This window comes from Nomascus leucogenys, chromosome 5 (assembly GCF_006542625.1).
Source record: "Nomascus leucogenys isolate Asia chromosome 5, Asia_NLE_v1, whole genome shotgun sequence".
In the NCBI taxonomy this organism is placed as follows: domain Eukaryota; kingdom Metazoa; phylum Chordata; class Mammalia; order Primates; family Hylobatidae; genus Nomascus; species Nomascus leucogenys.
In genome coordinates, this window is record NC_044385.1 from 111,812,019 (window position 1) to 111,831,793 (window position 19,775).

The window sequence follows — 19,775 nt, forward strand, 5'->3', positions numbered from 1 at the left end:
CATAAAGGGCTTTTCAAAAATAAAAAGCTGATTCCGTGCAAGAGAGCAAAGTTGCTGCTTACTGTTCAGAGGCTTACAGGTGCTTGCCTGCATTGCAACACAGACTCATTTATTGAGCAAGACTTATATTTTTCTCTTAGTTTTGGAGAGCCTAATAAACTGTTATTAGAATTTGTCTACTGACTTTCAAACTTTTGAAGTTTGAAAGACACCTTTGCAACTAAAACAGCATGACCACAGCCAGAACAGACAACCTTGTTATAATGGGTCTGTCCAGTCAAAATGGTGAGTGGAGGGGCCCTGTGAAACCCAGTGGTGGCCCTGGAGGAGGGGACACACAGACACAGCAACAGATGAACCAGCTGAAAAACACTAGCACAATCAATAATGGCACCCCGTAGCAAGCACAGTGTAAAACCACCACTATTAGGCCTGGTGATGACTGGAAAAAGACTTTAATACTCCCTCCGAAGGATCTAAGAATCAAAACTTCGGATGTGACCTCCACACTCCAAACAAGAAAATGAGTTTGAAGATTATTGTTTGAAACGGGAGTTACTGACGGGAATTTTTGAAATGGGCTGGGAAAAGCCACCTCCTATTCAGGAGGAGAGCATTCCCATTGCTTTATCTGGTAGGGATATCTTAGCTAGAGCAAAAAATGGAACAGCCAAGAGCGGAGCCTACCTCATTCCCTTACTTGAACGGCGAGATCTGAAGAAGCACGGTATACAAGCAATGGTGCTTGTTCCGACTTGAGAACTTGCTCTACAGGTCAGTCAAATTTGCATCCAGGTCAGGAAACACATGGGAGGGGCCAAAGTGATGGCAATCACAGGAGGAACCAATTTATGAGATGACATAATCAGGCTTGATGATACAATGCACATAGTGATTGCTACCCCTAGGAGAATCCTGGATGTTACTAAGAAAAGAGTAGCCCGGGCGTGATGGCTCACACCTGTAATCCTAACACTTTGGAAAGCTCAGGTGGGCAGATCACCAGGTCAAGAGATCGAGACCATCTTGGTCCATGTGGCGAAACCCTGTCTCTACTAAAAATACAAAAATTAGCTAGGCTTGGTGGCGTGCGACTGTAGTCCCATTTGCTTAGGAGGCTGAGGCAGGAGAATCGCTTGAACCCGGGGAGGCGGAGATTGCAGTAAGCTGAGATCACACCAGTGCACTCCAGCTTGAGCAGCAGAGGGAGACTCCATCCCAAAAGAAGAAGAAGAAGAAAAAAAAAAAGAGTAGCAAAAGTTGATCATGTTCAGATTATAGTATTGGATGAGCAGGCAGATAAGTTGCTGTCACAGGATTTTGTTCAGATAATGGAGGATATTATTCTCATGCTACCTAAAAACAGGAAGATTTGACTACATTCTGCTACTTTCCCTCTTAGTGTACAGAAGGTCATGAATTCCCACTTGCAGAAACCCTATGAGATTAACCTGATGTAGGAACTAACTCTAAAGGGAGTAACCCAGTACTATGCATGTGTAACTGAGCTCCAAAAAGTACACTGCCTCAACACACTTTTCTCCAGGCTTCAGATAAACCAGTCGATCATTTTCTGTAACTCCTCTCAGCCAGTTGAATTGCTAGCCAAGACTTCTCAACCAGGTTATTCTTGCTTCTATATTCATGCTAAAATGAGGCAGGAACATCAAAATCGTGTATTTCGTGATTTCTGAAATGGCTTATGATGCAATCTTGTTTACACTGATCTGTTTACACGAGGTATTGATATACAAGGTGTGAATGTGTTAATAAACTTTGATTTCCCAAAGCTGGCAGAGACCTATCTCCATCGTATTGGAAGATCAGGTAGCTTTGGTCACCTTGGCTTAGCCATCAGCTTGATCACTATTATGATCGCTTCAACCTGAAAATTATTGAGGAGCAGCTGGGAACAGAAATGAAACCTATTCCAGGCAACATTGACAAGAGCCTGTGTGTGGCAGAATACCACAGCGAGCCTGTAGAGGATGAGAAGCCTTAACAAGCATGCTTTGACAAACTACAGACGGCTTGTTTGGATCTGTGACACATCGTATTGAGGGGAATGCTCTTCTCTTTGTGGGTTTTTCCATCTTTTATTTTGGAACTATGAAGACTTTAAAGAGCTCAGACATTTTTTTCTTTTTTAACTGGTGATGAGAAAAAGGCTGAGAAGAAGGAATATACCTTTTTGGTTCTACTTGTTTGCACTATGTGCTGACTGAACATTAGTTGCACTAACTACTGGTTTTTAAAAAATGTTTTCTGGGGAAAGGGGACAAGGAAGGAAAAGAAAGAAGAGAAGGGGAGAAACCCTAAAAAGAGAAGAATCTTAATGAATACACAAGTTTGTCTATGATTTCAAAATTCTCCAACAGCTGACTCTCGAGTGCATTTCAACTTCTCCCTGATTACTCATCCGTTTTGTAAACCTGAAGAGCTTATTACTTATTTGTGCGAAGTGCCTTATGCTATGAGACCATTCAGAATATCATCTTTTAGACATAGCCCAAGGAATCAATAGTAACTCTTTTCTTTTTTCTTTCTTTTTCTTTTAAAATATTTTGTCTTTTCATTTTAGTTTCAAGTTGAAGCATCTTCCCTTTCTACCCAATACTCAAGCCCAGGGCTGGAAGATATAACTCATTAGTAATTTTAGACACCATTTTTTTTCTTTATGTGGAGGAGTTGATATACAACTGCAGTTCATCCAAACTGTAAATACATGTATTTTAAAAAAACAATCCTGGCTGGGCGCGGTGGCTCACACCTGTAATCCCAGCACTTTGGGAGGCCAAGGTGGGTGGATTGCCTGACCTTAGGAGTTCACAGCCAGCCTGGGCAACATGGTGAAACCCTGTCTCTACTAAAATACAAAAAATTAGCCAGGTGTGGCAGCATGCATCTGTAGTCCCAGCTGCTTGGGAGGCTGAGGCAGGAGAATTGCTTGATCCTGGGAGGTGGAGGTTGCAGTGAGCTGGGATTGCACCACTGTACTCCAGCCTGGGCAACAGACCAAGACTCTGAGTCAAAAAAAAAAAAAAAAATCCCAAGTGAAAAGTTCTTCTAGGCTGAGTAGATAAAACATCATCACTCCCGAAGGAAAGAGCAGTCTATCACTGCAGGAGCTGTATGACAAGCCTTTGTGCTCTACAGCAGACACTAAAGACTCCTTTACACAAGCCTCCCATAGCAGTATGGCACTTGATGTATAGACATGTCAGAGCCTTGACCCCCTTTCCTCTGTGGCAAAGCGTGTCCCATAGAAAATTGGGTGTGTATACTTGTATAAACTTTGTAAATAAGTTTTTTTTTTTCTGGGTTCAGATAGATAGGTAGATAGACATTTTGGATGAAGGTTGCTGGGATTAAGGGGATTAGTGATTATAGGAACAGCAAAAGATGAGAGGGGCTCAGTGTTATGCAACACAAATTCTAGAAAGTACTTTGGCCTCTTGCTGTAGAGAGCAGATTTCTATGGTACCCTGTGTTAGTTAAGGGCCCCAGAAATCTGGGATGTACTCTTTGCTGCCACACAGTCTCATCTAGTACCTTTGGAGTAGATTTACCGGAGAGAGCAAGGAAGCGTCAAAACATTGATAATTAAAGAATTTTTTTATTTGAGAAGCTCTCATTTTGCTTCTCCCCACTTTCTAAAAGTTTGAGGAATATTTGAAGCTCTGCAAACGGGGGCAAAGATTAATCTGCCTTGCAGTGTGGGAATTCTGTTGAATGGCAGTGTCGTTGAGCAGTATATATATAAAGCGCAGATTTGCATTTCAGAATATTAGCCAGTACCAGCTTTGGTAACGTTAGCAGTTCTGGAGCTTAATTTTCTGTGGATCATTTCCTCTAGTGTGTAAATGTGTTGCCCTCTGCCCATCTTGATACATAGTCTTTTGCAGGAATGGGCAACCTGAGAGCTGTTAACTTTCATGCTACAGAAAGCTGCTTGTCATTCTCTTGCACTGTAACAAGAATTGTTGTCTGTCATTTTGTACTGTAAATTGCTGGTAAATGCTTTACAATCAATAGTGTTGCTTTAAATTGTACCCCTCCCAACATGCTTGATGTTTGGCCTGATCTCCAGGCAAAAGGAGTGAGATGATTCAAAACCAGTAAACTTTTTTTTTTTTTTTTAATGTTTTAGTTCCCTTTTAACCCAGTGTACTAGGTCAATCAGGAGGCATTGGGAAAGGGGTAACAGTAACAATGCTCCTTATTATGAGGGACCAAAAAAGAAAAAAAAATAAGAGTCCAGGCTTTGACCTAGTCCTTAGAGCATCTTTCCATTTAACAATTCCTATTAGAGAGTCAAAAACCAAAACTGGACTGCTGCCTCTACAAGACTGTGTCCAGTAGTGATATCCAGATAGTTTAGATGTCACTCCTCATTAGAGGTTTTACTTCAGTAATACTTTCAATTTTGGTACTTGGTTTAATTTTTTAATTTTTTGGTTTTTTGGGTTTTCTTTAGTAGATGTGGGAGAGAGGGTGCTTTGCCCCAAAAGGGAGGGTGTCTGCACTAAGAATTTAGAAACACTTTGGAAGCTCATAACCTCATCAGAAACTGCCTTTAGCCACACTCCTGAATTTCTAGATGAGTAACAAACAATGAAATAAGTTATTGGGAATTAAGCCATGTTATTTTAATTTGCTATTTTTTCAACATCTGAGGTATCTGTAAATTTGTTATTGTGGAATCATTTTCTTGCCAAATACCTTTATCAAAATTATTGGCCTCATGGGAGCTGAAGCAAGTCAGCCTTTTGGTGAGCTTTAGCAGACTTCTGTGGAATTGTAGTTGTACTTTGTATCTCTAAAGATAGTTTTTTAAAACTCCCAAAGAAAATTTACTCTACTTTCTGATCTAAAAACTCATCTTTCGGGTAAACAGTTATGTGTCCAAAGGTTGTCACAATTCATGAGGTCAGAGGGAGCTAGCCTGGCACCTGGACTCTGCCCCTCCACAGCTGATAGATTACAAGAGAAGTGCATTTAAATTCTCCAGTAGACAACGCTGGGCAAGGGAGGGAGTAGGGCTGGGTTATTAAGACACAGGCCGTTGTATTTTAACCATTGGTTTTGGGGGATGGGGTGCCTGGAGAAAACAAAGTCACTGTTCCCTTTTTAGAAATAAAGGAAAAAATTATTTTTTGTTCAGTAAAAATGGTAGAGAATTCCAGTGTCTCTAGCCACAAGTGACAAGTTCTACTAAGAAGTGAACAGTGGGAACTCAAAATTTCAGAAACACTGGGGAAGGGAAAATTGGCTTTTTGTTAATTGGCAGATGTTCCAGTGGGGCTCAGTTTTTGTTGGGATGTGTTATGTTGTATGTACACATATATGGACCAGAGTCTCCTGAATTTATAAGGTTCAAAAATTATGGTAAAATCTTGATTTTTGTTAATTTATCTCAATAAAAGCCCACTGGAACGCCAAAAAAAAAGGGAATAAATATAATTAACATTACATAGTAAACTGACAATAAATGGCACAGATTTTTTTAGAGTGAAAATATAAAATATTGTATTTTTATTGGTGAAAAAATAAACCAGTAATTTCAATGTTAGTATGAACCTGATTCAGTAAGGCCAGAATACTAAAAAAAAAAATGCAAAACAATATCAATGTTATTTTGAACAGAAAGATATGTTAGGGAAGGGAATTTAAACGGAATAATGAGGTTTACAGTAAAGGGCATAATTTATAATGAATTTATGAGTTCTGATTTTTTATAAATTTGAACAGATGGATCAAAAAATGTTCAACAAACATACTATAAATTATTGGAATAAACAAATATAACAACAAACTCTGTCTTTATTAGGTCCATTGAATAATAGAGAACATGGTAAAATTTAAATAATATAGTTTAAAACATTGGTTTTATGTACATGTCTAGTTATATATTTACACATGAACTAGATACACATATACATATGACATTTGGCATTTAAAATTATTTTGTATTTGGTTCAACAATTACCAATATTATGACTGCATTATCTGTTCATATTGAAATATGACTGTTTAATAATAAAATCTTAACATCATCTCCTTAAAAAAGTGCAACCATATAAAGATAAAGGCAATATCCAAAATAATTATTGCATTAATCAAGGGCTTATATATCCAAAAAGCAAACAGAAAGATAGCAAAGCAGTACTTGGGGGAAATTTATATTATTTTTTAATAAAAAGTAAGTTAAAAACAATAAGCACTGAAATACTAAAGCTGAAACATAATAAATAAATATTAGTTCTATAGAAAGAAGGAGATAATACAAATAAAAAGGGACAAATCAGCTAAAAACTCAAAAGAGAAAAACAGATTTTTAAATCTAGGGAAATAATATTTCAAAATATTTTAAGGGGAAAAATTTCAATAAGAATGATCAAAGAAAACTAAGAAATGATAAGTATTGACATTAGAAAGGAAAAATTAATACAGTCAGAAATATATAGTGATTTAAACATTTAGAAAATATTGTCAATATCAGTATGCTAATACTTGTAGCGCCTTTATAAACATATTTTAGAAAAATAGAAATATAGATATGCACCTCCCAAAAATATGAATAACTAAATGTATTCAAGACAGTTTCAAGAAACTCAAACCTCTCGAAATGTCACACTCTCTTCTGTTATTGTCTCCCAAATACCAAGCTCTGTGTGTGAGAGTTAATATATCTATAAGAATTTTTATTTGCCTTTGGCTTTTTTACTCTTTCTCTTTCTGTCATTTAATATTATAACCTATATAAACGCTAGGCTTCTTCTTTTTTGTTATTACTCATCTGAAAATCACGGATATTTTTCCTAAACATATTATCATCTATTCAATGCATTTTGCCTATTTCTGTAATGTCCCACATTAGTGTACACACTAAAAGGATTTTATGTTAACTTATATTTTGAAATCTGCTGGAATATGAATTTTCTATACCAAGATATCTTATAAATTTCATCTATCTTGTATATTTTCTCCTTCTACAGTATAATTACACATTCTCAAATATTAAATGTACATAACACTAATGCAGATCAAGAAAAGACATGATGAATAAGAATAGAAAGCCTGATGCAAAAAGGTATAAATGTAGGTAACCTTCTTAAATTTGTTAAATAAAACACGTGGTAGTCTTTATGAATAAAAATCATTATGGTCATCCCTGGAGAATATCATGCAAGCTAAATAATTCTCTAAGCATAAAAAAGATATGTTTCATAACTTAAACGCTCTCAACGGAGTGATAGGAAATAAACTACAAATGCCCACTTACAGGACTTATCTGTCATTCTGGTCCAGAGAGCATGACTTTGATGTGGTGAGAAAGGACGTGGGCAGTCATGCAGCATGTCCCAGACCTCAGGAAGTTTTACTCACTTGTGTACTTTTTGTTTTACTGGTAAAGTTTGACTCTGGGAAATTAAAACAAAACAAAACAAAACTACTCTTCATACTATTCAAACCCAGTGGCTTACTGTAGGCTTTTCTGGGGGAAGAAAGCTATTTCTAATGAGTTTTCACACAAAAATACTTTCCCTATGTATTCATTAAATTCTAAGACTGAATTTATATTAAAATTTAAAAAAAAAACAGCCAAACCCTGTATGACTTTGGTTCCATATGCTTGTGGCAGGAAAAATTAAAATTACTAAAATCATTTTATCTTTTTATTTAGAAAACATTTTATTAAGAAATGTTGTTCATGTGTTAAATAAACTTTCAGATTTAGTTTAAAAGAGCTAGATACCCAGGATTTTGAAAATGCTTCACTGATGCGAATTGTAAAATAAGACCTCAGCTAGAGTCAGTCATCCAATTGAGACATTTTTCAGAAATATATACATACTATTTTATGGTCATTACATAAGCAGGTTGTTTTATCTTCTATTGCAGCTTCATTTTGCCCCAGGGAACCCAGCTGCCAGAAAATGTGTTATGATTACATGCATGTCAAAAAAGATAGTACACACTTCACTAAAATGTACTCATTCAAAACATTCATTTGGCAACCTCCAGCTGCTACATATTTAATACAACCTTGAAATTATCTGCTGTATTGGAAATTGAGAGCAAGATTTATTTCAGTGGAAATATACAACTAATTGGATAATACAATTTTCTGTTTATTATTTTAAATTGTAATAACAAACCACTTTTAGATAGGTTATTTCCTCTAAAAAGGAATTTACTACAGTCAATTAGAATACTGTGATGTAGCTATAGTGATTTAAAACCATGAATAATTACATTTGGAAAAAACAAGACATATATTGATTCTTTCAGTAATACTTTACGCATGACTAAGAAAAATTGTTATGAAAGTATAATGAATTTCCTTTTTATTTATTTTTGTTATTTTGACCAATCATTTGTTCATGAGTAAGCTCTAGAAAGCTTTTCTTTTTGTCAAGATGCATTCAAATAATTCCAGAAATCATCATCTAGCCATTAAAAATTTATATAACACATCAACAGTAAAATATATCTATTCATTTCAAATCTCTTCTTGACGGTTATGCTAAAAAAGTAAAATATACGGCCGGGCGTGTTGGCTCACACCTGTAATCCCAGCACTTTGGGAGGCCGAGGAGGGCGGATCACCTGAGGTCGGGAGTTTGAGACCAGCCTGACCAACATGGAGAAACCCCGTCTCTATTACAAAAAAAAAAAAAAAAAAAAAAAAAAAAAAAAAAAAAAAATTAGCTGGGCACGATGGTGGGCGCTTGTAGTCCCAGCTACTATACTAGGGAGGCTGAGGCAGGAGAATCGCTTGAATCCGAGAGGCGGAGTTAGCAGTGAGCCGAGATCATGAACTTATTTGCACACTGATTAAGCAATTTATGGTTGCAAATTCTCCCAGAACTTTTAGGTAATTTTTCAACATATTTTTAAATGATCACTCCACAGTGGTTTTATATCAATATTTGTTATCACTATTGGAGAGATCATTTGTCCTTATTCTGCAAAACTGAATGCTGTATGCCAAATGCCAACATCCTACACATTAATTTAGGCAATTTTAATACACATTTAAAAAAAGAAAATTATATTTACATCAACATTATACATCTTCCACTATTTCATAAAAATATCATATATAAATAGAAAACTGTCAAATATTCTTCTCTCTAGAAAAAACAGTGAAAGATCTGGACTAAAAATTCAATATCTAGCCTTCTCATATGTTAGTACATTAGCTGAGGAAAGCTACTACATTGATTTAGCTTGAACTTTCCTTCCTCTGCCAGGCACTTTAGGGATTAACTATTTTATCATTCAGTCTGGGTTTTCCCATTTTTTCTTTCAATATTATTACACTTCATGGCGATTTGTTGACAGTGGTTTATTCTGAACCACTTCTTGAATTCCTTTGAGCCAACATTTGACTCCCAGGGTTTCTAATACTATTCACCTATCACATACCACTTTGCCCTGATCTGTTCTAATAGGTCCCTAAGATAATTTTCAAAGAAATCAGATGTTATTCCCGAAATGGACTTCTGCCTTTCCTGTTTGTGAACAGTTAATACGATTCCACATATAAATTCAAAAGCACATTTGGAAATAATATTCTTTTAGTTAGATGTTCTGCTTACATATATGCACCTTCCTGAGCTATTAAAACATAGAAAATCCGAATCTGAGACAATAGCATGCAAGTAAATGGTAGCAGAATATAAGTGACGTAATATAGTCAAGCAATGATCATAATATAATTTAGCCTAGGTATAGCTTGACATCATTTATTTGAATTTTCTAAGTAATTAAAATATTTATTTATTGCTGGATAATTTCATTAAGGGCCCATATTACCACAAATAACATTTATTTAAAGCATACTGTATGTAAATCCTTGATTAAAGATTTAGAGAAAATAGGATGGCTTTTGTATTTCACAAAAGATCTGATCTAAAGGGATCATAACACATATTCAGAAACAAGTACAAAATATTACCATTGCCAAAATAAAAGATTTAATGAATTACAGCATGCATTTCTGAGATGTCATTCCATGGAGAAATATCTTTGAAGATATAAGTAGAAGCAGGCTCTTTATCAGGGCCATGAGAAATGGATGACATAGAAAATCATATTATGTTATTGTTTTGATGGGATTTAAAGGTCAGTATGGTTCAAAAGTTCATTTGTTTCCTGACTCTATCCTTTAACATGTCCACCATTGTCCCTTCCGTCAATTTCTTTGAAGATATTTATTTGAATGAATCACAACTTCATACCTACCAAGTCAGCCAGCTTTAGCTATAGAGATTTTGTAATAGAATAGTTTCTGTGGAATCTATCTCTGTACACTATATATGTTATTATAAATTTTAATCATGTAATACATACAGAAGGTTTTGAAATGAATGTTTAAATTCTCCAAAGATATATGTTCATGAGGAGAAAAGAGTTATACACATATACATAAACTTACAAACCAATTTACACACATGTACAATGTAGATGTGTTGCTGAAATTACATATATACTTACATAGTATTCAGATCATAATTCTTCAGGAACTGTATTACTCACGTATTTATAGAGAAAATAAATCCAATCCTTTCATATTTATTATTAAAATAGATATACAACATAATAGAATCTATTCTGAATGTTGTCAGAGTTCAAGATTTTAATGTATTCTGAGCCTAGAAGAAAACTGCATATGAGACTATCCATGCATTATTGTTATTTATAATAGTTGTGATGTCCATACACTTGACATTTAAGTAGATTTATTGCTTATACTTTTTCCCTAAATATTTTAAACAGAGAGTATTTAATAATTTGGTAAAACATCATTACTAAGAGTCCCTTAGATGCTATTGAAACTTAAGTCAATGATTTACTCGGGAGCTCTAACTGGCTCTGATTTTATGAAAGAATCACATTTCTTGAAAAATTCTTCTTTATAGATAAAACTGATAATATATTTACACTATTGGTTTATTTAGATAAAACTGAATTTTCATGGGAAAATTCATGTAAGAGAATAATATTACATTTTAAATTTATTTTATCTGATTATTTATTTATTTATTTTTTAGATGGAGTCTTACTCCGTTATCCTGGCTGGAGTCCAGTGATGCGATCTCCGCTCACTGCAACCTCCACCTCCCAGGTTCAAGCAATTATCCTGCCTCAGCCTCCAGAGCAGCTGGGATTACAGGCACCCAACAACATGCCCGGCTAATTTTTGTATTGTAGTAGAGACGGGGTTTCACCATGTTGGCCAGGCTAGTCTCGAACTCCTGACCTCAAGCGATCCGCCCACCTAGGCCTCCCAAAGTGCTGGGATTACAGCTGTGGGCCATTGCACCTGGCCTTATCTGATTTTCAATACAATATCTGAAAGATAGACAAGTACATTCATTTTTAACAAAACACATACGGCAAGTCCTCATGCATGTCTTTGATAGGTTCTTGGAAACTGTGACTTTAAGCAAACAACCTGTAATGAAATCAGTTTTACCACAAGCTAATTGATTTAAATAAAAGGTAAGTTCCTATGGCACATTTCTGATCACAAAACATCAACCATTTTCTTTTTTTTTTTTGTATTTCTTTTTTTATTTTATTATTTTATTATTATACTTTAGGTTTTAGGGTACATGTGCACAATGTGCAGGTTTGTTACATATGTATCCATGTGCCATGTTGGTTTGCTGCACCCATTAACTCGTCATTTAGCATTAGGTATATCTCCTAATGCTGTCCCTCCCCCCTCCCCCCACCCCACAATAGTCCCCGGACGTCAACCATTTTCTAAATGAAGACCAAAATAATTATAATATTAAAAATTAAAATACATATGATTCATGTATGCACTTAAGAAAGATTAATAAAAACAAGTAAGACAATTATTAACTCCATTATTTCAGTAATGATCATGGGTGACCAGAGGCTATCCTGGGAGTTCAGGGCACAAGCAGGAACCAATGGTGGACAGGATGTCATCTCATTGCAGGGCGCACGCACACACACACACTCATTCATAATGGGACAATGTAGAAATGCCAATGAACCTAATGCGCACAGCTTTGGGATATGGAAGGAAACTTCAGTACCCAGGAAAAACCCCACAGATATGGGGAGGACATGCAAGCTTCACACTGACAGTGGCCCCTGCCAGGAACCATTTTTTTCCCCCTCATCAGGTTTATAACAAAAGATGGTGAACAAAATGTTATTTGAAGACCTGCTCTATTTATTACTTACCTACTCAATAAATAGCATTCTGCTGAACTGGGCTATAAAAATGATTAAACCACAGTCTCTATCTGGGAAGAGTTCAATATAATCAAAAGTATTTAAAGTGGTTGGGATATAGTACAGACTACATAAATTTAGTCTGTATAGTTTGTAAAGTTGAAGAGGCTGAATTTAATATATATTTTGTCTTAAAAAATGTTTTAGGAAATTACATTCACACTTGGCTTAAATAACAAGAGAGAGAATTTCCTAGAGTGTCACGAATCGATTGCTTATTGAAATTCAGTAGATTTTTAACAGCTAGAGATGAAGACTATTTTTAAACCCCTATTCTTCTTCACCCTAGATTTAGGAAACATGAGTATAGTAAGCATTTGGCAAAGGTCCCTGGTGAATGTAGGAGCTCAATATTCATTTGCGTTACGAATAAATGAATTGCACCTGTTTAGGATACTTGGATCTCTTCACCTAGAAGCAAACAAATAAAAAATAGAGAAAAACATAGTCAGAAATTTTCATATTTATGAAAAAAATATACTGTGCATACATTTCTAAATGAAAGTATTTAAATTAATTAAATTAATGTTACCTATAAAGGTTGATAAATAAGTCTCTTTCCCAATAGCTATAAGTAATTTAGTTTTAACAATTTTCTGTGAGATTTTTTATTGTCTTTAGTAAGTCACATCCATGAAAAGCATATGATTATATTAAGGAAACTGAAATACTATCCCTTTCATCATGTGATAGCCACATTACACTCGTGCTGCAAAACACTTAAAGGAAGCAAACACGGTTTGGAAACTTGGTCTGGAAAACTAAACCAAAGAGTGAAAACACAGGCTACATATTCAATTAATGCTTACAATAATGGGAGCCTTCAAAATAAGTGTTACTTAAGTATTATTTAAATATTTTATTCTGGCTGGGTGTGGTGGCTCACACCTGTAATCCCAGCACTTTGGGAGGCTGGGGCAGGCAGATCATTAGAGGTCAGGAGTTCAAGACCAGCCTGGCCAATATGGTGAAACCCTATCTGTACTAAAAATACAAAAATCAGCTGGGCGTGGTGGCACACACTTATAATCTCAGCTACTCAGGAGGCTGAGGCAGAAGAATCACTTGAACCTGGAAGGTGGAGGCTGCAGTGAGCTGAGATCGTGCCACTGCACTCCAGTCTGATTGTGCCACTGCACTCCAGCCTGGGCAACAGAGCGAGACTTCATCTCAAAAAAAAAAAAAAAAATATATATATATATATATTTGATGATATAACTATGATATCAAAAAAGAATGCTAGTGCAAACACAGGTGTCATATATATATATATATGTATATATTTGTTTGTTTCTTTTCCAGAGGTAAACAAAAAAAAAGACAACATTTGGAAACTTTATTAGGAAGAATAACGACTGATAACTACTTAATGTGATGAAATAATGCTGTTCTCAGATGAAAACTTAAACGCACTTTGCAATTTAGTTGCACTTTGCAAGTTTATATTGGTTATCTCATGAAAAAAATAAGTATTGAGAAGGCAGGTTATGATGATACTGAAATGCAGAAAAGAGTTCAGGAACACCTGGGCACTGACTGATCAGTATAGGATGTTGTCAGGGTTAAACACCTAATCGACAAGAAGATACCGATGTTTGAAGCAGTTCTATTAAAGGGACTACACAAATTGTTGGTCGAATTTATCCAGATTGATAATATAACTATGATATCAAAAAACAATGCTGGTGCAAACATAGATGTCCTAACTTACTGAAGCACTCGATACATCAATTGCCCAATTACTCTACTTGTAATTCCTAACATATATTATGATAATTTATTCTTTTGTAATGCTCCCTCTTTTTAATTTTTATTTCTATAGATTAATGAGGTATATGTTCAGGTTTGTTACATGGCTATATTGCACAATGGTGAGGTCTGAGCTTTTAGTATACCTATCATCTGAATAGTGGAACATTGTATTGAATAGGTAACTCTTCAACCCTCACCTCTCTCATCCTCTCCTCTTTTAAAGTTCCCAGTGTTGATCACTCCACTCTGTATGTCCATGTCTGCCCACTTATAAGTGAGAACATAAAGTATTTGATTTCCTGGTTCTAAGTTATTACACTGAAGACAATCACGTCCAGCTCCATCCTCATTTTGGCAAAGGACATGATTTAATTAATTTTTATGGCTGCATAATGTTCCATGGTGTATATATACCATATTTTCTGTATCCAGTCATCTGTTGATGAACACTTAGGTTGATTCCATGACTTTGCTATCTTGAATAGTGCCGCAGTAAATATACCAGTGCAGTGTCTTTTGATATAACAATTTATTTTCCTTTGGGTAGATACCCAGTAGTGGGATTGCTGGGTGATACTTCATTCTTGATTTACTGCTGTCCAGGCACCCAAACCTTCCATAAAACAATCAAACACTCTGCTCTTTCCCACCTTAGAACTTTGCATAAACTGTGTCATTTTCTTTCTTTTCCTTTGATTTTCTTTCTTTCTACACACACACACACACACACATATATATATATATATATATATAAAATTACACTTTAAGTTCTAGGGTACATGTGCACAACATGCAGGTTTATTACATATGTATACATGTGCCATCTTGGTGTGCTGCACCCATTAACTCGTCATTTACATTAGGTATATCTCCTAATGCTATCCCTCCCCCCTCCCCCCACCCCACAACAGGCCCTGGTGTGTGATGTTCCCCTTCCTGTGTCCAAGTGTTCTCATTGTTCAATTCCCACCTATGAGTGAGAACATGCGGTGTTTGGTTTTTTGTCCTTGTGATAGTTTGCTGAGAATGATGGTTTCCAGCTTCATCCACGTCCCTACAAAGGACATGAACTCATCATTTTTTATGGCTGCATAGTATTCCATGGTGTATATGTGCCACATTTTCTTAATCCAGTCTATCATTGTTGGACATTTGGGTTGGTTCCAAGTCTTTGCTATTGTGAGTAGTGCTGCAATAAACATACGTGTGCATGTGTCTTTATAGCAGCATGATTTATAATCCTTTGGGTATATACCCAAAAAAGGGATGGCTGGGTCAAATGGCATTTCTAGTTCTAGATCCCTGAGGAATCGCCACACTGACTTCCACAATGGTTGAACTAGTTTACAGTCCCACCAACAGTGTAAAAGTGTTCCTATTTCTCCACATCCTCTCCAGCACCTGTTCTTCCTGACTTTTTAATGATCACTATTCTAACTGTTGTGAGATGATATCTCATTGTGGTTTTGATTTGCATTTCTCTGATGGCCAGTGATGATGAGCATTTTTTCTTGTGTCTGTTGGCTACATAAATGTCTTCTTTTTAGAAGTGTCTGTTCATATCCTTCACCCACTTGTTGATGGGGTTGTTTGTTTTTTTCTTGTAAATTTGTTTGAGTTCTTTGTAGATTCTGGATATTAGCCCTTTGTCAGATGAGTAGATTGCAAAAATTTTCTCCCATTCTGTAGGTTGCCTCTTCACTCTGATGGTAGTTTCTTTTGCTGTGCAGAAGCTCTTTCGTTTAATTAGATCCCATTTGTTAAATAAGCACTCCTCCTTTCACTATTGATTTAGTGATTGTTCCAATAATAGGCTATATTTTAAATGTTTTATCCTCAAAGGGTTCTTGCTTGAAAACCCTGTTTAAATAGATCATTATATTATTCTATTGCAACATCTGATTAATGCATATTAAATGCTAATATACCATCTTGATACAGTATAGATCTGTGTTCCCACCCAAATCTCATGTCAATTGTAATCCACAGTGTTAGAAGTGGGGCCTGGTGGAAGGTGATTGGATCATGGGGGTGGATTTCCCCCTTAGTGCTGTTCTCATGTTAGTGAGTGCGTTCTCATGAGATCTGGTCATTTAAAAGTGTGTAGCATTTTCTCCACCCTCTTACTCCTGCTACAGCCGTGTAAAAAGTTCCTGCTTCCCTTTCCATCTTACGCCATGATTATAAGTTTCCCGAGGCTTCCCCAGAAGCCAAGCAGAAGCCTCGACGCTTCCTGTACTGCCTGCAGAACTGTGAGCCAATTAAACCTCTTTTCTTTATAAATTACCCCATCTCAAGTATTTGTTTGTAGCAGCGTGAGAACAGACTAATACACATATACTACACAGTAAATTATCATTGTCATGCTTAAGGTCTATAAAGTTATCACAGATACAGAATTTGTCAACTAACTTACTTTGCATGTTTGTATGCCCTCTAGAAAACTCTGAGTGAGTTCAAATAAAGACAAACCCTAATAATGAAGGTTTTAGGGCTTCCAGACGGTAGATTGATACTTTTATGGCCAGAAAGCTTTGGGAGAGATTCAAACTCATTCTTCCCATTTCAGTGGTTTCAAAGCTGCTTATTTCTCAGCTACTATTATGGTAAAGTTGTTGGTTTTCAAGACTATTTTGGATTTGAGAAGAATGATTGGTAATCCGATAAGTGTAAATGTCAAAATATCACTGCTCTTTCAGCGGTTAAGACTCTTTTTTTCTTGGTTAAACACCGCTGGATTCTTGCAAGACTTTGCTAATTGTCAGAAATGTGAAAAAGTTTATTCCGATAATTTTTGCCAATATTCCCATCACTTATAGAGTAATGCAAATTTTTATGGTCCTTGCATTTCCATACATAAAGTGTTTTCTCGCTTTCAAAATAAGAAAATCTAATGTACACTTCTAAAAGATTTTATTTAACTTGTAAATTAAGAATGGAATCTCGATATGGTAAATTGGTTCCAAGAACATTGAAGAAAGTTATACTGTTTATCAGAAAAGTATTCAGGTATATTTGTATACACTTTTTTAATATACAGGAATATTTGAGTAAGATTTCTAGGTTAGATACAAATCTTGTTAATCTCCTAAAAGGCAATTAAAAAAGAAAAACAGAGTAATTGATTTTTGGGTAATCTTTTCCTTGTAAGAATTTTAACTTGCAACAAATTAAGTTTGTAAGTTGTAACTTAACTGTACTGCACTGTAAACAAATAACAAATAGAGTCAAACACATACATGGTCTACTGGAAAATTAAAAATAAATCTTAAATTAGCCTCTTAAAACTGTATATTTTTAGCCTACTATTTGATCCCTTTTTCTATTTCTTTCCCTCTGTTTTCTGATTCTGAACAAGAGTTAATTTTCCAGTCTCACTAATAATCTTTAGTAGATTCACACTTACATTATGCAACCTAAATTCATTTGGAAGAAGCAATATGCATAAAAAATATTGGCATTCATACAATAAGATTATGTCCTTGCTTAATTAAAATAATTTTTAATATATTATAATAAGTAAAACTTATAACACCATAATGTATGACAAGATTTCCTTATTTATAATTCACTTATAATGTCATTATTATATAAACTTTTTTTAAGTGTCAAGAGAAATTTGTTTTTTTTTTTCTTTTTTCTGAGACGGAGTTTCCTCTTGTTGCCCAGGCTGTAGTGCAGTGGCGCAGTCTTGGCTCACTGCAACTTCTACCTCCTGGGTTTAAGCGATTCTCCTGACTCAGCCTCCTGAGTAGCTTGGATTACAGGCACCCACCACCACGCCCGGCTAAGTTTTGTATTTTTAGTAGAGACAGGGTTTCACCATGTTGGCCAGGCTGGTCTTGAACTCCTGACCTCTAGTGATCCACCCACCTTGGCCTCCCAAAGTGCTGGGATTACAGGCGTAAGCCACCACGCCCGGCCTACAGGAGTAATTTTTAATATATGTCACTAAGTGTTTTAAGTGTGGTGATAATGAATTAAATCACTAGTCATTCTATGCATTTCTATTTTACTTGAAATCTACAGTATAAAAAAGATCTCTGTGATTTTAAACAGTGTATCTTAAATGAAATGTAAACAATTCAATACTTGTAATAATTGTATTAAATCCAATTTTAAACTCTGATTTGTAGCATATTAAGGTACTAACCAGAAAGTAATCATTTTTGTTTTAAAAATTCTTCAAGTTGTAAAAGGTTTTGCACTAAAACATAAAATATATAACTAACGTTACATGGAAATAATAATTGTAAGATGAATTACCACTAATTGACACATTCAAGTACATTTTATTTTATTTTTTCAAAAGGGTTAATTCTGCTCTTCTCTCTCTGTCCAGATCTAACTGCATCCCCAGGCAGGTATGTTCCTGTATACTGATTGGTTGCCCCAAGGTCTCTATTAAACTTTGACTATATCTCCAGAGCTGTCAGATGAATTAACAACTAGGACTGCATTTTACATATAAAGGAATGTAACCTACTTTTCAAAACTTATTCATTCTGGTATTAGTGCTGATGGACCACTTGAAAAAAAAACTTGTGTAAATGTCTTCAAATGAAGAAACATTTAGCTATCTACTGTTTCAAGGTGTAAACAAAAAGCACACTAATGTACATTTACTTGTCATAAATACCGTGTGAGCTTTTATTGAATCTATACATTTATTTTCCTGTCTAAACTTTAAAAAAATATCTGAGATTAAATATCATATCTTACATTATTTGGCACATTAGCAGATATAGACATTTTGAAAAATCAGTATCCCAGACACTGCTAGAAAGTAGTATGCTTTTATGCATGGAATCTCGTATCTTATGGCTCTTTCCCTGTTTCAGGTATTATTAATCCAAACTCTAAAAAGTATTCAAGATTTTACCTGTAACATTACATGATCCCAGGAGTGGCATTATAATATACCCTTATTGTGTGTTTATAATACTTATGGCAACGTATGATTGTGAAACTTCTAAAAAAAATTAATGCTTCAGGATGTTCTTACATTTAAAACTGTACACTAGATAATTTAATAGGCATTAATTGTTCAGAAGAAAGGATTGATAGATCTTTGGGAAAATAAATAGAGTGAAAATAAAAGTACTATGGAAGAAAAGCCAAGTTTCAATTGTATATTAGGAACTATAAATCTATCCAATAAAAACTTACAGCAACGAAAAGAGTGTTGAAGAGAAAAAAGTAGAGCAATAAAAATTAATTGAAAATAAACTATATGGCACTAGATTAAAGTTGGATACATTACTATAAACTCATGTTTAGATATATGTTTAGATATATAGGCTATATGTATGTGTGTGTGTGTATATACACATATGGCAACACACATACATATATATAGGCCCAGTGACACACCAATAACAGCAATCATGTGCTCAAACCTCGTGTTCTAAATGCCATTTTCTGATAAAAATACCATTCTCTGATCTTCAGGGATACCTAGAGAAACAGTTTATTCTAGAGCTACAGCTCTAGCAAAATGCAAGGAAAAATACAAATTAAGCTTGGAACATCTTAGAGTGCCAGAAAGTAAGGAAGTGCTCAAAAAATAAATGTTAGGGTCATATAAAACAAACAAATAACACCACCAACAGCAAAAGGAGGCAAACTGAAAGAGTTCCCAATGGAAAAACTGGAATAATTTAAAAAACAAAATTAATATCTTAATATTAACTTATAACCCAAAGAAAAAAATAAACATCCATGAGCCATACTGATAT

At 35.1% G+C, this 19,775-nt stretch overlaps 1 pseudogene; it reads left to right on the forward strand.

Moving 5' to 3' along the window:
* Window positions 1–230: 230 nt before the first annotated feature.
* Window positions 231–2,002, forward strand: LOC100590236 (annotated as a pseudogene).
* The last annotated feature ends 17,773 nt before the right edge of the window (window positions 2,003–19,775 follow it).